Source organism: Aedes albopictus, chromosome 2 (assembly GCF_035046485.1).
Source record: "Aedes albopictus strain Foshan chromosome 2, AalbF5, whole genome shotgun sequence".
Lineage (NCBI taxonomy): Eukaryota > Metazoa > Arthropoda > Insecta > Diptera > Culicidae > Aedes > Aedes albopictus.
Genome location: NC_085137.1, coordinates 396,360,507 through 396,375,122, shown reverse-complemented (window position 1 = coordinate 396,375,122; position 14,616 = coordinate 396,360,507). Strand labels below are relative to the sequence as shown.

Genomic DNA, 14,616 nt, shown 5'->3' with positions numbered 1-14,616 from the left:
AACTTTGATATATATGTAACTTTTATTTTCCCATACAACGCTAACCTAGTCTAATATACAGTTATACAGTTATATAGATTATATAGATAGGCATTGCTATGAATTGGGAGCACTTATGTATAAGATGCAAAAACCGTACAACTGTTCATCATGACTGTCAATAAACATGTACTCTTGATTTATTTCTGTTTTGTCTGAATGAATTGAAAGAAATCCACGATGAGCGGATATTGAATGTGTACTGTCTTCTCGTCTTCTCTGTGGTATCCCACATGCGATAATTTGAGATCTAAGCAGCTCCGGAATGACCAGTCGATCTCCACGCATAATGATCCCTGCGGCCATGTGAAGATCTGCTTTGAACTGCTTATATGCTTTCACACTTTCAGGCCATATGTCCGTTTCAAGTGCTTGCACCAGCTCCTGTAGGTTTGTATCATTCTTAATTGCTTCTACAACATCGCTCAATACCACAGCATCGGAAATCGAGTGATTAACTAACTGTCGGATATAGGAATCGGTTTGTGTATCGAAAGCTTTAGGGGGGCGCACTGATAATCACGATAGCGAGTCGGCAAGATTACTCAACCCGGGTTCATAGCAAATCTCGTAATCATACGCCTGGAGCCGCAAAACCCATCGTTCGATTCGGGGGCACGGGCGTGACCGAGGATTTAAAAAGTAATTCAAAGCCTTGCAATCAGTTCAAAGCTGAAATCGTGTTCCTAGCAAATACAGGCTGAATTTCTCCACTGCCCATACGATCGCCAAAGCTTCCCTCTCTGTCTGGAAGTATTTACGCTCCAGGTCGCTTAACGCCTTGCTTGCAAAAGCGATTATCCTGGTTTCCCCATTTTTGTTTTCCTGTAGAAGTACGGCTCCTAAGCCTTCTGGACTTGCGTCGGTTACTAACTTTGTTCGATGAACTCGATTAAAAAATCCCAAATACCCGATGTTGCATACTGCTTCCTTGATCTCTTGAAATGCCACACTTTGCTCTGGTTTCCATCGGAATGTGGATCCTGTTCGCAGTAGCTTACGCAGAGGACCTGTTTTCCCGGCTAAGTTGGGGACGAAACGACCAACATAAGTAACCAAACCTAAGAAGCTCCTAAGTTCGGACACAGTATCAGGTTCTCGGAAACATTTGATGGCCTTGATCCGGGTTTTCTTGATCCTTGATTTTACTCCTTCCGCATTTAAAACGTGACCCAGGAACTCGATTTCATTTACGCCGTAGGGTATTTGTGCCTATCTTAGTCCCATTAAGGATGTGCAACATGAAAAATCACTCACAGCGCAATGTATACGCTTCAAACTTAATGATACAAACCTTTAAGGACAGACTTGTTAGCATCCCAAAATGGCCACCACAATGGCCGACCTTGGTACCTACTCATGATTTCGAGGGCACAAATCTCTTCGTAAACAAAACCAGCGCACCTGATCTTCTTATTTTAAGCTTATTACGAGTGAGCAAGAACAGAATAACGAAATGCACTGTTGTGTGAAGCTTGCTTCTTCAGATTTGTGCGTTTGAAGTTCTGATGCACTGTTGAAGCGGGATTTCAAGACGTTTGTCCTTAACACACGTGCTCACTTCCACTGTTGATCCTACGATGCACTAGAGTGGGATTTATCTTCAATATTTGATTTAATTGCGAGCCACTCGCACCTATCTTCAGCACACCGTAAAATTTTCATCTCATCGCGGTTCACCGGGTGGCCCCTTTTTCATCTCAACAGTATTTACAGCAAATCCACAACCACTCTCACATTTTCTCATCGTAGAGCATTCTGCACTCACCTACTAACGCACTTCCTTTTCCTAGCAGGTGACAGTTTCATTGTGATTGTTTTTCTCTCTCGCAAAGGAGAAGTCACAACAATGTGCGGCGCGACGAATCGTCTATGCTCGCTCCCCACGTTTCGCACTCGCATACATTCACAGCTGATTGGCAAATCAGTGCTGCCGAACTGGATGATAGTTCGTAAAGCTTGAGCGGTAGCAGCATGTTTAGATGAAAACCAAACCAAATATTTTGAAAGAAATGGCGTTGGAAAATGAAATTATTGATCGATTTGCGTAGAAGTTCGATTACCAAGATGTTAAACCAAGAAACGACCATATTCTGATTGAAAAAACATCGTATTTGTAGTGACCAAATCTCATTCAATTAACTACTTGTTCCTTGATGTCTGGCACCGCTGTGATGCTTGCTTTGGTGCTTCAGCAGAGATGTGCGCCGCGGTTAAAACATCATTTTTGGTCGTCGGCGGCGGCGGCGTTAAAAATGAGATTTCAATATTTCGCTCTTTTACATCTCATATAGCGAAATATTTTAACAAACTATACTTTGCATATGAGAATGTAAATACACTAAAACCTCAATTTATGCATGTTATTTTTATGCACTTTTTAATTTATGCACCTTTTTTTATGACCTGTATAAATTAAGGGAAAGCTACTCAGAACCAATAGTGTGCATAAGAATATTTAATAATGACGGTAACTATTGCAACGGCGGCTTATAAGCAAGGGTGTTTATAAGGATGAGCAAATGGAAGTCACAGGGGGTTCCCAGGGTTTTCCGCGTGGTACCAGGAGATCTCCGGGAGGTTTTCGGGGGTCTGAGGGGGTTTTCGAAAGCATTGCAGAGAGTTTCAGAGGATTTTCGACGGGGTTTAGAGGCATTACAGGTACGTTTTCGGGGGTTTACGAGGATCTCCCGTGCGTTAAACGGGTGCAAGTGGGTCTTAGATGGATTCGGAGGCGTTAGGCAGGCGTTTTTGGGGGTTCAGATGCGTTACATTGGGTCCGAGGGGATTTTAGAGGGATTTTGGAAGCATTTCAGGAAGTTTCAGAGCATTTTTGGCGGGATTCAGAGGCCTTACAGAGGCGTTTTCGGGGGTTTAGGAGCGTCTTATTAAGAGGAATTTTGGGGTTTGGGATTCAGAGGCGTTACGGAAGCGTTACGGAGGAGATTTCGGGGGTTTTGGAGCGTCGCAGGTGCGTTACATGGGGTCCGAGGCGGATTAAGGGGAATTTTGGAGCCATTTCAGGAAGTTTCAGAGCATTTTCGGCGGGATTCAGAAGCGTTACGGAAGCGTTACGAATGAGTTTTCAACGGTTTCGGAGCGTCGCAGGTGCGTTACATGGGGTCCGAGGGGGTTTTAGGGGGATTTTCGAGGCATTTCAGGAAGTTTCAGAGCATTTTCGACGGGATTCAGAGGCGTTACGGAAGCGTTATGGAGGAATTTTTTTTTCATGCACGAATTTCCCTCATTTTATGCCTTTTTTAATTTATGCACCCCCAGCCATGTGCATAAATTGAGGTTTTAGTGTAGTAACTTGTAATTGCGCACTCGTATTCGCACCTGAATTCTTCAGATTTCAAGCTTCCAAGAACTTTTTTAAGATTATTTTTACGATGATTAAAAAAAAACTTATAATAAATCGGAGAAAATTGGGTTGATTTTGAAATTCCTCACATTTTGTATGTATGTAATGAAAAATTGACGAAAAATTTTAAACCTCATTTACTCGAAAGTGGGTTTTTGTCACTTACACCCCTTTGCTTCTAACCCCCTCAATTATAAACGAACGTCGCTATGACGTCACACGGGGAAAAGCATGCATGCTGTCATTGCATGCTTTATACACCTTGTGTGAAGAATATGATATTTGCTAGAATTTTTATATGATGATATATAAGTGACTAAAAAGTAACTAAAATCTCAACAGGATCATCGAAAGAAATATTTTGTTTATTCGGCAATGAATGACATGCATTCATTTTGGGAGCGTTTAAACTTAAATCGATTATTTTCTGAAGATTATTGGGGAAATTCTAAGTTCGGCGGCGTGATGAGTTTTAAGCTGGCGGCGTGCTAGAAAATCAAAACATCCGGCGGCGTGAAGTAATAAATCTCGACGGCGCACATCTCTAGTCTTTGAGACAAAATGAGATGAATATAGGTACTAGGCCGAAGAAGGGGGCTTTTACCGTATATGCATTTTTGATTGTTGAGTAGTACTCCGTATTGCTCTAGTCGCTTAAGAAGCTCACGTAACCTTTTGTCATGCTCTGCTTTCGTTGCGCCAAACACCACAATGTCATCGAGGTATATAATTATTCCGTTCAAACCCGCCAAAATTGTTTCCATCGTCTTCTGGAAGATTTCTGGAGCACACGAAACGCCGAACATCAACCTCTTATATCTATAACAATAACAATAATAAAACAATAGAAGTTACAAACGGCCTTTATTCCATTTATTCTCAGCCTTCCTAATTCAAATAACAGTAAAAAACTCGAATCCCTGTCAACATTTACCAAACAAAAGGTTCATCTACCTGTACAGACCCGTCTTCGTAATAAACGTCGTGATTGGCCGAGACTCCTTGGAGATCTCCAATTGGTGATATGCCTCCTTTATGTCGATTTTGGAAAAAAAAAACAGTTGCTCCGTCAACGGATCCCAGCAGTTCGTCTACTAAAGGCAGCGGGTGGGCCTCCCTCAGGATCGCCTTGTTCGCGCGACGCATGTCGATACATAGTCGAACATCTCCGGAATCCTTGAGTACAGGAACCATAGGTGAAACCCAAGGAGATGGCTCTTGAACTCGTTCGATAATTCTTTGCGTGAGCAACATTTCCAATTTTTCCTCCACTTTGTCCTCCAGTGCATAAGGAACACGTCGATACGCCTGACGAACGGGTTGAATGTGCGGATCCACTGGTATCTCGACAAGTACATCTTTCATTTTCGGAAATTCCATTGTGGAGTCCTCTGAAATGCGACCGACATCAAATCCGACTTTCAACACATGTAGAAGTTTGGCTGTCTCATCACCAAGAAGACATTGTTGACCTTTCTTGGCAACATAGAATTGTGCCTCTGCTTCATAACCTCCTCCTGTTATAGATGCCGTAAAACAGCCGACCATTTCCATGGGCTCCGCCGATTCGCAACACGTGAAAACCCGTTCAATCTTCGTTGTCATGTAACTCCTTTTCGCTTCATTTCAGTCCACGTTGACTGATTTATTATGTTCGCAGCAGCTCCAGAGTCTATTACCATTGGTATTTCCACGCCTCCCACAGAGAATGAGAATGTGTTGTTCCCCATAGCGTAGAAGATAAAGTCGCTCTCCTTGTTGTTCTCGGAATCCGTCTCTTGAACGTTTGCGACATTGCCTCGCAAAATGTCCAACTCGCTTGCAACTCAAACATGTAGCTTGTTTTGCAGGGCAATACGCGGCTTCCATCACATGTCCACGACGACCACAAGCAAAACATACCGGTTCCGAACGGTTACCGAAGGGTTTTCGCTGATTTGGCCGATATCCCGTTGGTATGATCTCGTGTTTGATCCCTGTCTGGTGGCTCCTTATTCCACGATCCGGTTGACTTTGCGTCGTTTTTCGTGAAACTCTGTTCAAATCTTCTGCTACCTTGGCACTGTCAAACTCCCTCAGCTTTTTCTCACTCTCTTCTATGCTTGTTCCGACAGCCTCAACTTCCTCTAGAGTCATATCTTTCTTAACCTTCCAGGACGCGCGCCATCAAGCAACCGAAACTGCACCGCGCTCGCGCTGTATACGAAAAGCGAGGTTTTTTGGTAGTGTTGTACTTTTTACAACAGCGCGCGCGCTGAAGGGTTAAGCATCTTTTGACGTAACTTTCCCGATACACACTTCTCCACGATTTGATCAAGTATCATTTCGTCCGGTTTGTCATACTCGCAACGTTTAACTTGGGTTCGAAGACGAAGGACGGAATCCGAGAACCTTTCCGACGGCTTTTGAGCTATTTGCCTGAACTGATGCCGTCCATAGGTCCGGCGGCGAAACGGTTCGAAATGGGAGTCAAGCTTTGCAATCGCTGCATCATAGTAGGGAGAATCGCTTAGCACATGAGAAACATGATCAGTTTCGGGCAAATGTCACGCAAGTCTGAACCTCCCAGGTAAAGCAATATTGATCTGCGGACGTATTGCGAGTCAACCCCTTCAGAGTCAAAATTGTTGGAAATAAAAACACAGGCGAGGCTTCTTGTTCTCCAAACCCAGGCACTGACTGATATCGCTACCAGCTCTCCACTGAGCTGTGTGATGCACCTCCAAGAATGTACCTACCATTCAACACTCCTCCTCATCACACACTCTCAGATCCGACGCGTCCCGAGCTTCACCTGGCCACGTACTCCTCCAGCCTACCGAGCTCCTCCTTAGCAACCAAGCTACCAGACTCCTCCTGGCTCCAAGCAGACTCTGCTACCAGGCCCTGGCTCCAAGCTACGTCTGCTACTAAGAGGCTACCAAGCTCCTCCTGGCTCGAAGCGTCTTCCGCCCCGAGTACCTTCTGCCATCCAGCTCCAGCGTCCATCGATCAGCCAGCACCCTCTGCCTCGACCTCTTGGTTCCAGCGCAGGTCCCTCAAGATACTAGATCCTCACCGCCTCTCGATATCTCAACGACTATTAGCACCAGGCCCATCGCACAATACCTCATCGGATATTGGATGGTACCGCATCTTGGTCTCCTCGCTTCCCGAACCACCGCCAGGGCGTCCCTGGGCCCATAACCTGTTGGAAATAAAAACACAGGCGAGGCTTCTTGTTCTCCAAACCCAGGCACTGACTGATATCGCTACCAGCTCAGTGCCTCTCCTTTATTCAATCTAGGTATAACATAGGTATTTACAATTTATTTCCATTTACCTACCAGTTGATACCTAGCTCTTCACTGAGCTGTGTGATGCACCTCCAAGAATGTACCTACTAGTATGGGACAAATATCAAATCCTCACTCCAGTCGATTTTTTAGATCCCATTTAGGTCCCATATGAACTGTGCAAAATTTAGCGCAAGCGGTTCAAAGTTTTCATAGGATTTACTATGGGAAAAGTTACACTTTCAGATAAAAAATCCCAGAGGTCGTCCCTTGTCTCCTTAATTCAAATCGATCAATGCTTCTTATAGAAAAATCAATTATGAAACTTTCCTTCGAAGACCGCAAAACAATTGGATGCTTGTGGAAAAAGTTATTGATTTATTACCGATTAGTGATCCAATGAACGGCTTTTTGTTTTGTTTTATTAGCAGCACTGTAGCTGCTGCCTTGGCTGCTGCTGTTTCTGGGGGTGGTGATGCCTCCCGCCACCCCATGCAACAACGGCAGCAGCAGTGCTGCTGATAAAATAAAATAAAAAGCCGTTCATTGGATCACTAATCGGTAATAAATCAATAACTTTTTCCACAAGCATCCAATTGTTTTGCGGTCTTCGAAGGAAAGTTTCATAATTGATTTTTCTACAAGAAACATTGATCGATTTGAATTAAGGAGACAAGGGCCGACCTCTGGGATTTTTTATCTGAAAGTGTAACTTTTCCCATAGTAAATCCTATGAAAACTTTGAACCGCTTGCGCTAAATTATAGTTTCACCGATTGCGCTGAAATTTTGCACAGTTCATATGGGACCTAAATGGGATCTAAAAAGTCGACTGGAGCGAGGATTTATTTTTTCCATACAAGCGTGTACCATACTAGTACCTACCATTCAACAAAAATACGCTTCCAAATCTCGTTTCCACTTTGCCCACGCAATGGGCAGTTGAGAAGATTCAACGTTCGTTTGGAATGGTTTGATCCTTGAGTCCAAACTAGCCCTAAAGATAACAAGAGGTAATGGCTCAATTATAATTTCAGTCATTACCTTACCAAGCAACTAACATCATTCATCTTTGCGGTTGGGGAATTTAAATATTCTATAACAATGAAAAAAGTATAAGGAGCTAATGTTGTTTTTTTGTTCATTTACAGTGCGCTCGCAAATGTAATTCCCATAAGTTATTATTTTACCTCAAGGCGAACCGGCTCTATTACAGATCACTACGATTGTTGAACACGGATGCCTACAAAAGCATGGTCGGAGGTTGCTATCGACTTTCTGGACAACGGATACAGTCTTCTTGTTCTAGTCGACTATTTTAGTCGATTTGCAGAGGTCATAGTTATGGAGCAAACAACGGCAGAGTTGACAGTTAAGGTGCTTTTTGAGACTTTCGTTTCGGAATTCCGGATGTACTTCGTTCCGATCATGGGCCGCAGTTTATTAGTGAAGCGATGAAGGGGTTCTGCAAGGAGTTCGGCATTCAACAACAGCGAACAACACGATATTGGCCACAAGCCAATGGGGAAGTTGAGCGCATGAACAATACAATTCTAAAAAGGTTAAGTATAAGTCAAGAAACTCAAGGGGCAGACTGGAGATGGGACCTTCGGAATTTTCTGCTCATGTACTCCACAACTCCACACCACATTCAACAACTGGAGTTGCCCCTTCCGTCCTGATGTTTGGAAGAATTCTAAGGGATAAGCTGCCAAGTGTCACGGGGGAAGTAGAACAAATGACCGAAGGTATCAGAGACCGAGATTGGGGTTTAAAGCTACAGGCAGCTGAGCTAGCGGACCGAAGACGAAATGCAAAGGAAACTACGTTGAAGGTAGGGGATGCAGTGATAGCAAAGCGGACAACAAAGGAGCATAAGTCGGCAAGTAACTTTGGGTCCGAATTGTTTGATGTTATAAGCCTATCAGGATCAGAAGCCAAAATACGTTCTAAACCGTCAGGGAAAATGTACTACCAAAATGTATCTCATCTGAAGCCGGTTGTTTTGGAAACACAAGAAAACGTTATCGACGATCCATAAAATCAACAAGAGGACGTTGGTGATGACCCAGATGTTGTTCACCAGGATATTGGAGAGCAGGAGATTAGTGAGACTACACGTGATCATAGGGTAGCAACCCAAGTAACATTTTTAGTTTTTTCACAGCCTACAAGCTGTTTTTACAATCAAACCGATAAAACTTATTTTAAAGCTTAGTTATCTTAACAGCTCTAATAAACCCGTGATAAAACTCTTTTAAACCCGAAAGGGCCCACCCTACAGGAGGTTGTTAAAACCAATCCCTAAAACGTTATGTATTCTACTTGGTTTTATGGCATATTCTTGTAGTATACTACACAGCATGGATGAAGTCTGTTGTGCAGGTTGAAAGAAGACCAACCAGCCGTTTAGAAGTTCGGAAAACACCTTAAAAGCACGATTAAAACCAAGAGTTAAAATAAATCTGAAACTATTAATCATCACATTTATTGGCAGTAAATTGCAAATTAATAATAATGAAAAAACGACAAGTATGTCGGTCATCGACTTTCAAAAAATATTTAATTTTCAATTTTCACGGAGGAAAACTCTTTTGTTATGACCGAAAAATCCATGCCAAAAAAGTTTACCGAAATAATGCAATAAAATACTTCTGAATAAAGCGAAGCGCTGCGTCATTTTGAGGTTTTGGGCATATTAAAAATAACAATTTTAATCCAACTTGCATTCAAATCATAATCCAAACACCAACATGGCGTACATAGCTTCAAGCAGGAATTGATCATCGTGATGAAAAATATGGATGCCGTCAAGGTAAGTCCTACAGGTTTTGTTCCAGATTGTTTAAGATCAATTTGTGTAAAAGCAACATGTTCTAGAGTTGCTGTTCTTTATGAATACGGTGCAGAGACTAGCATACACCTACTTATTCTTAATGCATGCATTTGTGCGCTACTCAAACACTAATAGGTTCTATAGAACTGGCGGTTCAGACTGAATGATCTTAAGAACTTGCCGCTTTGGCAATAGCCTTCAGAAATGTAAACAAACTGAAAGTTTAGCATTTTTATCAGTTTTTAAGTGGTGTTTCGCTTTTCTAGGCTGTTTTATCTCATCTAGTGTATGGTAAGCATACAGTGCAAATCAATAAGGAGCTTCATACTCTCCGGCTGCGGAAGACTTAGTGCGAACAAAAGTGATTCTATGAAACTACTGTGATGCCGGCGCTAGAGCAAACGATGTCATCCGTAGCACCCATTGACTGCTTCTGAAATCTCAGTCGCAATCGGACTCTAGCGGAATAAGCTCAGTTTGGTCACCTAGCTAGAAAAATGAAGCGCACCAGAAGTTTTTTCCAATTGCGTTTACATCAAATTGAATGAAAAAATATTACGCCTGGTTGATTACCATTTGTTTGTGTGGCATATCAAATAAGTTGATCAGAATAAAATTACTTTGCAGTAACACTCTTTAGTAAGCTTTAATGCATCCAGCGGTTACTCCAAAAAGTTTTAAGATGGCTTTATTACAACTTCATGCAATCTATCTGGTTTCAAAACCGTGCAGATAGGACATGCCTGCAGCTTAGAAATAGGTTTTAGTACCAAGTTTTAATACGTACTAAACAGTTCGCTTACAATGAAATTTTTGCTTGATGAAAAGGCAAGAAGACAAGCTTTATTCAATGGGTTTCCAGATATCTACAAAACGTTTTAAAGTTGCTTGTATCGTAAAAGCTGCTTGACAACATTTACTGCTTCATTAAACGTAAAAGGGTTTACCAAATCCTTGACAAAACCTCTTTAAATAATGTCTAAGAGCAGAAAGCATAGAAATTGTTACTTGGGAAGACCACCGAAATACTTGAAAGACTATGTAAGAATAATCAACTCTGATTCTAAGTAAAGGGGGAGTGTGGTATCCCACATGTGATGATTACTCTCAGTGTATGACAAGCAGGTAGCGCGAATAGGTCACCGATAGGGAGTAGCGAGAGAGCAGAAGAAGAGTGCGTGAAAGGAGACAGTGTTGGGTACAGTTAGGTAGAAGTGTGGAAGCCGAGAATAAAGCCAAGCGTGTGTTCTGAATTTAAAGCTGAATCCTGTGAATAATCGTCTTTCCGAAATCCCCGTAGTCCAGATTCCACATTCTCGTCTTCTCGTCCATTCGTCCATTCGTCCTCTCGTTCTCTCGTCTTCTCGTCTTCTCGTCGTCTCGTTTTTTCGTCTTTTCGTCTTTTCGTCTTTTCGTCTTTTCGTCTTTTCGTCTTTTCGTCTTTTCGTCTTTTCGTCTTTTCGTCTTTTCGTCTTTTCGTCTTTTCGTCTTTTCGTCTTTTCGTCTTTTCGTCTTTTCGTCTTTTCGTCTTTTCGTCTTTTCGTCTTTTCGTCTTTTCGTCTTTTCGTCTTTTCGTCTTTTCGTCTTTTCGTCTTTTCGTCTTTTCGTCTTTTCGTCTTTTCGTCTTTTCGTCTTTTCGTCTTTTCGTCTTTTCGTCTTTTCGTCTTTTCGTCTTTTCGTCTTTTCGTCTTTTCGTCTTTTCGTCTTTTCGTCTTTTCGTCTTTTCGTCTTTTCGTCTTTTCGTCTTTTCGTCTTTTCGTCTTTTCGTCTTTTCGTCTTTTCGTCTTTTCGTCTTTTCGTCTTTTCGTCTTTTCGTCTTTTCGTCTTTTCGTCTTTTCGTCTTTTCGTCTTTTCGTCTTTTCGTCTTTTCGTCTTTTCGTCTTTTCGTCTTTTCGTCTTTTCGTCTTTTCGTCTTTTCGTCTTTTCGTCTTTTCGTCTTTTCGTCTTTTCGTCTTTTCGTCTTTTCGTCTTTTCGTCTTTTCGTCTTTTCGTCTTTTCGTCTTTTCGTCTTCTCGTCTTTTCGTCTTTTCGTCTTTTCGTCTTTTCGTCTTTTCGTCTTTTCGTCTTTTCGTCTTTTCGTCTTTTCGTCTTTTCGTCTTTTCGTCTTTTCGTCTTTTCGTCTTTTCGTCTTTTCGTCTTTTCGTCTTTTCGTCTTTTCGTCTTTTCGTCTTTTCGTCTTTTCGTCTTTTCGTCTTTTCGTCTTTTCGTCTTTTCGTCTTTTCGTCTTTTCGTCTTTTCGTCTTTTCGTCTTTTCGTCTTTTCGTCTTTTCGTCTTTTCGTCTTTTCGTCTTTTCGTCTTTTCGTCTTTTCGTCTTTTCGTCTTTTCGTCTTTTCGTCTTTTCGTCTTTTCGTCTTTTCGTCTTTTCGTCTTTTCGTCTTTTCGTCTTTTCGTCTTTTCGTCTTTTCGTCTTTTCGTCTTTTCGTCTTTTCGTCTTTTCGTCTTTTCGTCTTTTCGTCTTTTCGTCTTTTCGTCTTTTCGTCTTTTCGTCTTTTCGTCTTTTCGTCTTTTCGTCTTTTCGTCTTTTCGTCTTTTCGTCTTTTCGTCTTTTCGTCTTTTCGTCTTTTCGTCTTTTCGTCTTTTCGTCTTTTCGTCTTTTCGTCTTTTCGTCTTTTCGTCTTTTCGTCTTTTCGTCTTTTCGTCTTTTCGTCTTTTCGTCTTTTCGTCTTTTCGTCTTTTCGTCTTTTCGTCTTTTCGTCTTTTCGTCTTTTCGTCTTTTCGTCTTTTCGTCTTTTCGTCTTTTCGTCTTTTCGTCTTTTCGTCTTTTCGTCTTTTCGTCTTTTCGTCTTTTCGTCTTTTCGTCTTTTCGTCTTTTCGTCTTTTCGTCTTTTCGTCTTTTCGTCTTTTCGTCTTTTCGTCTTTTCGTCTTTTCGTCTTTTCGTCTTTTCGTCTTTTCGTCTTTTCGTCTTTTCGTCTTTTCGTCTTTTCGTCTTTTCGTCTTTTCGTCTTTTCGTCTTTTCGTCTTTTCGTCTTTTCGTCTTTTCGTCTTTTCGTCTTTTCGTCTTTTCGTCTTTTCGTCTTTTCGTCTTTTCGTCTTTTCGTCTTTTCGTCTTTTCGTCTTTTCGTCTTTTCGTCTTTTCGTCTTTTCGTCTTTTCGTCTTTTCGTCTTTTCGTCTTTTCGTCTTTTCGTCTTTTCGTCTTTTCGTCTTTTCGTCTTTTCGTCTTCTCGTCTTCTCGTCTTCTCGTCTTCTCGTCTTCTCGTCTTCTCGTCTTCTCGTTTTCTCGTCTTCTCACCTTCTTGTCTGCTTGTCTAGTTGTCTTCGTAGAAATTCTATTTTAAATTATTTTACTGCTAATAGAAAAAACACCCCGCATTCACGTACTATATCCACTTTATTCGTCGCATACCAAAAATAAATACAAAGCCCTGACTAGTTTATTACTCGCTTAGCCTACTCGGAAAATTTGTTATGGCACCTGACTGAAAATGCTCCACTGCACCGGCGAGCGTCTTTTCGTCTTTTCGTCTTTTCGTCTTTTCGTCTTTTCGTCTTTTCGTCTTTTCGTCTTTTCGTCTTTTCGTCTTTTCGTCTTTTCGTCTTTTCGTCTTTTCGTCTTTTCGTCTTTTCGTCTTTTCGTCTTTTCGTCTTTTCGTCTTTTCGTCTTTTCGACTTTTCGTCTTTTCGTCTTTTCGTCTTTTCGTCTTTTCGTCTTTTCGTCTTTTCGTCTTTTCGTCTTTTCGTCTTTTCGTCTTTTCGTCTTTTCGTCTTTTCGTCTTTTCGTCTTTTCGTCTTTTCGTCTTTTCGTCTTTTCGTCTTTTCGTCTTTTCGTCTTTTCGTCTTTTCGTCTTTTCGTCTTTTCGTCTTTTCGTCTTTTCGTCTTTTCGTCTTTTCGTCTTTTCGTCTTTTCGTCTTTTCGTCTTTTCGTCTTTTCGTCTTTTCGTCTTTTCGTCTTTTCGTCTTTTCGTCTTTTCGTCTTTTCGTCTTTTCGTCTTTTCGTCTTTTCGTCTTTTCGTCTTTTCGTCTTTTCGTCTTTTCGTCTTTTCGTCTTTTCGTCTTTTCGTCTTTTCGTCTTTTCGTCTTTTCGTCTTTTCGTCTTTTCGTCTTTTCGTCTTTTCGTCTTTTCGTCTTTTCGTCTTTTCGTCTTTTCGTCTTTTCGTCTTTTCGTCTTTTCGTCTTTTCGTCTTTTCGTCTTTTCGTCTTTTCGTCTTTTCGTCTTTTCGTCTTTTCGTCTTTTCGTCTTTTCGTCTTTTCGTCTTTTCGTCTTTTCGTCTTCTCGTCTTCTCGTCTTCTCGTCTTCTCGTCTTCTCGTCTTCTCGTTTTCTCGTCTTCTCACCTTCTTGTCTGCTTGTCTAGTTGTCTTCGTAGAAATTCTATTTTAAATTATTTTACTGCTAATAGAAAAAACACCCCGCATTCACGTACTATATCCACTTTATTCGTCGCATACCAAAAATAAATACAAAGCCCTGACTAGTTTATTACTCGCTTAGCCTACTCGGAAAATTTGTTATGGCACCTGACTGAAAATGCTCCACTGCACCGGCGAGCGTCTTTTCGTCTTTTCGTCTTTTCGTCTTTTCGTCTTTTCGTCTTTTCGTCTTTTCGTCTTTTCGTCTTTTCGTCTTTTCGTCTTTTCGTCTTTTCGTCTTTTCGTCTTTTCGTCTTTTCGTCTTTTCGTCTTTTCGTCTTTTCGTCTTTTCGTCTTTTCGTCTTTTCGTCTTTTCGTCTTTTCGTCTTTTCGTCTTTTCGTCTTTTCGTCTTTTCGTCTTTTCGTCTTTTCGTCTTTTCGTCTTTTCGTCTTTTCGTCTTTTCGTCTTTTCGTCTTTTCGTCTTTTCGTCTTTTCGTCTTTTCGTCTTTTCGTCTTTTCGTCTTTTCGTCTTTTCGTCTTTTCGTCTTTTCGTCTTTTCGTCTTTTCGTCTTTTCGTCTTTTCGTCTTTTCGTCTTTTCGTCTTTTCGTCTTTTCGTCTTTTCGTCTTTTCGTCTTTTCGTCTTTTCGTCTTTTCGTCTTTTCGTCTTTTCGTCTTTTCGTCTTTTCGTCTTTTCGTCTTTTCGTCTTTTCGTCTTTTCGTCTTTTCGTCTTTTCGTCTTTTCGTCTTTTCGTCTTTTCGTCTTTTCGTCTTTTCGTCTTTTCGTCTTTTCGTCTTTTCGTCTTTTCGTCTTTT

General features: G+C 41.4%; 1 protein-coding gene across 1 annotated transcript in view; it reads left to right on the top strand.

Annotated features, from left to right (window-relative positions):
- LOC109414878 (DAZ-associated protein 2) overlaps window positions 1-14,616 on the top strand; it is a 353,216-nt gene that overhangs the window by 78,072 nt on the left and 260,528 nt on the right. The window lies entirely within an intron of this gene.